This window comes from Salvelinus fontinalis, unplaced genomic scaffold (genome assembly GCF_029448725.1).
Source record: "Salvelinus fontinalis isolate EN_2023a unplaced genomic scaffold, ASM2944872v1 scaffold_0171, whole genome shotgun sequence".
Lineage (NCBI taxonomy): Eukaryota > Metazoa > Chordata > Actinopteri > Salmoniformes > Salmonidae > Salvelinus > Salvelinus fontinalis.
This window is the reverse complement of record NW_026600380.1, coordinates 117,621-123,270: the sequence shown is the minus strand read 5'-3', so window position 1 is coordinate 123,270 and position 5,650 is coordinate 117,621. Positions and strand designations below refer to the sequence as shown.

Here is a 5,650-nt window from a genome sequence, read left to right as displayed (position 1 = left end):
ACATCCATAAAATAAAAAAGTATACACAATAATGTTATTTCAATACAAAGCAAACCCATAATACTGCCCTACAAAGGCAAAGCAGTAGCTATGTACAAAAGTAACTGCAAAATCTGACTTCAAAGTCTTTTTCTGTCTAGACAGAGAGCAATTTCGGGTACTTCATGATATATTCTGATTGACTTGCTTGTTCTTGTGTCAGGAAACTAAATTTCACATTAATCAGATAATATACCTGGCCATTACAACAGATGAAATATATTTGACGAATTTGTAGTTACTGCATTTTGCCTTTGTAGGGCAGAATAGCCTAACATTTCTAGGCAATCACCTTTGACCTAATATTGAGTTTCTTGGCTCTAGATATGTTTAACATAGACATTATGTCATATTACAATGTCCAAGCAAAATAAGCTCTAGTCTACTGCAGAACCAAGGGTTTCCACCACTATTTACATACGTCTGTTAGAAATTATTCATTCCAATTTAGCGCAGGCTTTACAGGCCGTAGCCTAAAGTGGATCAGGCAGATATCTGCTCATTTGCTGAAACAATTCATGCACCTAACCCCAGTACCATTTGGATCAGATTGGTTGTGACCTGGTATTACTGTTTCTGATGGACAAATTGGCAACGCTCTACAGGCATGGTTAATAGCAAAGACACATCAATTAACTTTGAAGAACTTCCTCCACCTGAACAACTTAGAGTATTCATCCTCACTCATGCTCTGTAGATACTGAGCCAACTTCTCCGGTTTGGAGAAATTCTCCACATGGACAAGGCATCACCTGGGATGAACTTCTCATAAACCTGTCTGGGCGGTCCTAGGGCAACTGGCACAGAGCCCAACTTCATGGCATTGAACAGTTTCTCAGTCATATAGTCAGGGTGTTCCTCCCGGGTGGCGCAGTGGTCTAGGGCACTGCATCGCAGTGCTAGCTGCGCCACCAGAGTCTCTGGGTTCGCGCCCAGGCTGGGCTGGGTTCGCGCCCAGGCTCTGTCGCAACCGGGAGGTCCGTGGGGCGACGCACAATTGGCATAGCGTCGTCCGGGTTAGGGAGGGTTTGGCCGGTAGGGATATCCTTGTCTCAGTATGTAAAATGTAATAAAATGTATGCACTCTACTGTAAGTCGCTCTGGATAAGAGTGTCTGCTAAATGACTAAAATGTAAATGTAAAAAATGTGTTCTCTCGTATTGTCAAATGACAAGTAGAACTTACAGCTGGCCACTGTGCTTGTGTATTCCTCATGACTCATTTGCTTGTTATTAAAGTGGGCTCCATATGTGTTGATAGTGATGAACTTGCTCAGGAGTTGGTCAAATTTGACCCTATAGTGGTTCTCGTTCCAGTTGCTTACAATCCAGCAGTTTGTAATCTTCTTCTGAATGGGTAGGTCTTCCTCAATCTCACTGTTCTTGAAGACTAATCTCTTGCGCACTTTCATGTCAGCATTCCAACAGTAGTTCAACGTCACGTTGAAGAGTTTCCCCAGTCCAGATGTTTTACGTGTGTTCATTGGCGACTCAAAATTCATCCACACCCATTTGTGGAAGGTGGGCCTGGGGTTCTTGGGGCAGGTTGGATAAATCCTCATCGATCTCTCTGTGGTTGGATGAGAACAGCGTCTCCTTAACTGTACAGCTCCCTGTCTACTGTCAGATGACAGCCTTCGATGTTGAACGTTTGACCTGCAGGATGTGAGGTCGAAGTGATAGAACCAGACCAGTAGTATGGTGTCTTTGTCTTGTGACCTGGGTTGAACTGGAGAGAGATCTTTCGATGCCTCTGACTGTACCTTTGTATGGCATGGTGACAGCCCATGGTAGAACATAGTTAGACACAACCGAGCACAATGCCGATGAAGATATAATGATGTGCGTTGAGAGTTGGCTTCATCAGACATTGGAAAATAAAATAAGACATTGATGACTTTATAGATAATGTAAATATTCAAACTAAGGCTTTCAGGGTTTCCTTCTGATGAAATAAGGTCACTTCCATCTACAGTCTAATCAATTCACAAATTGGACTTGACTCTTATGGAGGAATTCCATGTCCAATTCAACAGTCGGGAATTTAAAGGGATTTGACTACAAACTCAAATTGCGTTAAATCAAACTTTGCATTTAAAATCGCAGCACACTTCACAGTAAAAAAATGAAAGCGATAAAAAAACTAAATAAAAGGCAATAAAAGAGATTAATAACCAAACATAAAGGAAGTGCATATTCAACCAGCAGAATGAAAACTTAAGGATAGGCATAGCGGTCTAAATTATTTAAGGTTGGGCATAGTATCAGGTATGAAGGTAAGACCCAGATGCAGACAACGTTGAATTAACAATGGTTTAATAATCCAACAGGGGCAGGCAATAGACAGGTCAAGGCAGGCAGGGGTCAGTAAACCAGAGGTGGGGGAAAGGTACAGGACGGCAGGGAGGGTCAGGTAGAGTGGTCAGGTAGGAGGGCTCAGAGTCAGGACAGGCAAGGGTCAAAACCAGGAGGGCGAGAGAAAGAGAGTCTGGGAAAGCAGGAGCTGAGACAAAAAACGCTGGTTGACTTGACAAACAAGAACTGGCAACCGACAAACAGAGAACACGGGTATAAATACACAGGGGATAATGGGGAAGATGGGCGACACCTGGAAGGAGGTGGAGACAATCACAAAGACAGGTGAAACAGATCAGGATGTGTCACATAGGGGTCTAAATTATTTCATGGTTAGGTTAAGGGGTTTAAATTATTTTATGGTTAGGTTTAGGGGTTTAAATTATTTTATGGTTAGGTTTAGGGGTTTCAATTATTTTATGGTTAGGTTTAGGGGTTTAAATTATTTTATGGTTAGGTTTAGGGGTTTCAATTATTTTATGGTTAGGTTTAGGGGTTTAAATTATTTTATGGTTAGGTTTAGGAATGAGGGTTATTGTTCAGTTAGGTTAGGAAAAGGCATAAACATTTATATTGGCTTAGCGTACCGCTGTCCGCCATTTATTTTCTGCCAGTTCAGTATACACTACCAAAACAAAAAGGATGACTTAAATACTGTAACAATAGGCCCAGTCCTCAATTGTGTCTCTTACCTGACAATGTATGTAATTTCCTAGCAATGGTGGTCAGAAATACAATGCTCCGCTCATGTACTGTATCACCACAATGAGATGTGCTTGTTTTTAAGCTGATACAGCTGGTTCCATAATAAGGGCAGTTTGGTAACCAGCTGAGCAGTGGGGCTGAAAAATGTAACCACTCTCAGGACCAGCCATGAAATCAAAATGATACTTTTAACTATGTTTTGAAGCTATGCAGTGTAATGATCAAATTATGTAATTATTCATTTTGATTATATAATATAATTGCATTGTTTACAAACAATAGAGTAAAAAAAAGCATATGTTTTCAGTTATGATGGTATCAGCTCACGAGACATTTTACAAGTAATATTCTTCAAGAATGAATGCCTAAATTGCAATGCAACTTAATAAGCAACTGTAAAATAGGGGTTAAAGGCACAAAGCCAGCATTCAACATGATAGAGTAGACGTAGGTAATCCTACTTTACCTAATGTGTCCATAATCAGTCATTTCACTGATCCTATACGGCACAAGAGTCAAAGTCATTCCACAGAGGACCACGTGTCTGCAGGTTTTCGCTCCTCCCTTGTACTTGATTGATGAATTAAGGTCACTAATTAATAAGGAACTCCTACACCTGGTTGTCCAGGGCTTAACTGAAAGGAAAAAACTAAAACCTGTAGACAGTAGGCCCTCAATGGAATGAGTTTGACACCCCTGCTATACGGCATTAAAACACCCTACATCTCATCATATTGTAACGGAATTCTTCGTCCTCCTCTGACGAGGAGTAAGAAATGTCGGACCAAGATGCAGCGTGGTGAGTATCCATTTTAATATGAATACTTGAAACAAACAAAATAACGAATAAACAAACGAAGACGAAACAGTCCCGTAAAGTGACAACACAAACACAGGAACACAGTAACAGGAACAATCACCCACAACCCACAATGACAAAACAGGCTACCTAAATATGGTTCCCAATCAGAGACAACGACTAACACCTGCCTCTGATTGAGAACCATATCAGGCCAAACACATAGAAACAGACAAACTAGACATACAACATAGAATGCCCACTCATATCACACCCTGACCAAACAAAACATAGTGACACATATTAATACACACAATCCATCAATATGGCAGTTAGAGCCATTCAAGTTCACACATGTCCATACAAAGCCTCCCTATTATGTTAGTGTTGCAACCCTACAGCAAACAGAAGTTGTCCAACAAGAAATGGTTATTTTCCATTATGCCCTAATGAATACAACCCAGGCAAATACTAAGGTCCTGTTCACCAGGTCATGTCCATATCCTTAGGTATTAAGGGCGAGGGAAACATACCTGGTGCTGAATGGGGAGTAGAAAAACAACAAGGTGGGACGTCCCTTGCTCAACACTAGCCACGTTTCACTGAGATAAAGAGGAGAACAGGGAGAATGCAGTTACAGGAATAATATGTAGATAACTGCTCACTAATACACTGAGCTTTTCTATAGTTCTTAGGAGACAAAATAATGACAGTTGATTTCATTTCATGTGAGGTGTTTTTTTTTAAATAAAGGAAGAGGATAGCCATGGCCTAATGATTTACTTCAGATTCTTGGATTGGAGATTATGTTACGCGGAGCAGGTGAACCCAAGAGCAGACTCAGACGAGGAGACTGGGATAAGGTAACCAAGGTATTTATTGAAAAACAGGGGGACGATGGGGTGCAGGCCAGGGATAGCTCGGGCGGGCTGCAGGGAGCCAGGTGCTGAGGCTGGAGTGAGGGGAGTTCTCAGAATGGTATGTGCTAGCTGGGATGGTTTAAAAAACTCTCCTGGAAAAACACCTGGACATGGGGAGGATGAGGACCCTGTCAAACCGCAGCAACTTGTTCATATGAATTATATTTGAATGAAGGACTAGTGGGGTATCCTATGCACAGACACAGAGAAAACAACATGATTGGACAATAAAACTCACAGGGCTGAGCTTGCTTTATGCAGGTTTGCATCCTGTAGTCCTGCACTATGCAACTGTAGGCCTAATAAAATTCCAGTTCATATTTTTGGATTGAAAAAGTCTAGGCAACCTAGTCATCCAAATTTGGTCCCACCCACTGGCCACAGATGTCAGTTCAAAGTCTAGTTTAATTTACATTTGGTTGAGATTTCAACTAATGTGAATTCAACTTGAAATCAACAGAAAATGTCACCATGTCATTGGATTTAGATTAAAAGTTGTGTGAAAAAAAGGCCCAAGACATGCTAACCTCTCACCATTACAATTACATGGGAGGTTAGCATTTCTGGGGGGTATGACATTATAAACAAACAGCAAATGCATCCAACAAGTTTGTGGAGTCACAAACTTGATGTAATCATTGTGTGCTAATAATATGGCACCAAATGTTTTGACATATTGTTTGGAACAATAATAATCTTCAAACATGTAACATTTCCAGAGTTGGGTCTCTGGTACTTTTGAAGATATTATTAAAGGTCATTAGCCAATCACAGCTCCCCTTTAGGGTTGCACATTCAACAAATCACAAGCAGAGGGAGTTCCCTTTTAAAAC

The 5,650-nt window shown here is 41.0% G+C and overlaps 1 pseudogene; it reads right to left on the bottom strand.

Moving 5' to 3' along the window:
• Positions 1-667: 667 nt before the first annotated feature.
• LOC129844088 (4-galactosyl-N-acetylglucosaminide 3-alpha-L-fucosyltransferase 9-like) lies at positions 668-1,837 on the bottom strand (annotated as a pseudogene).
• Positions 1,838-5,650: the final 3,813 nt, after the last annotated feature.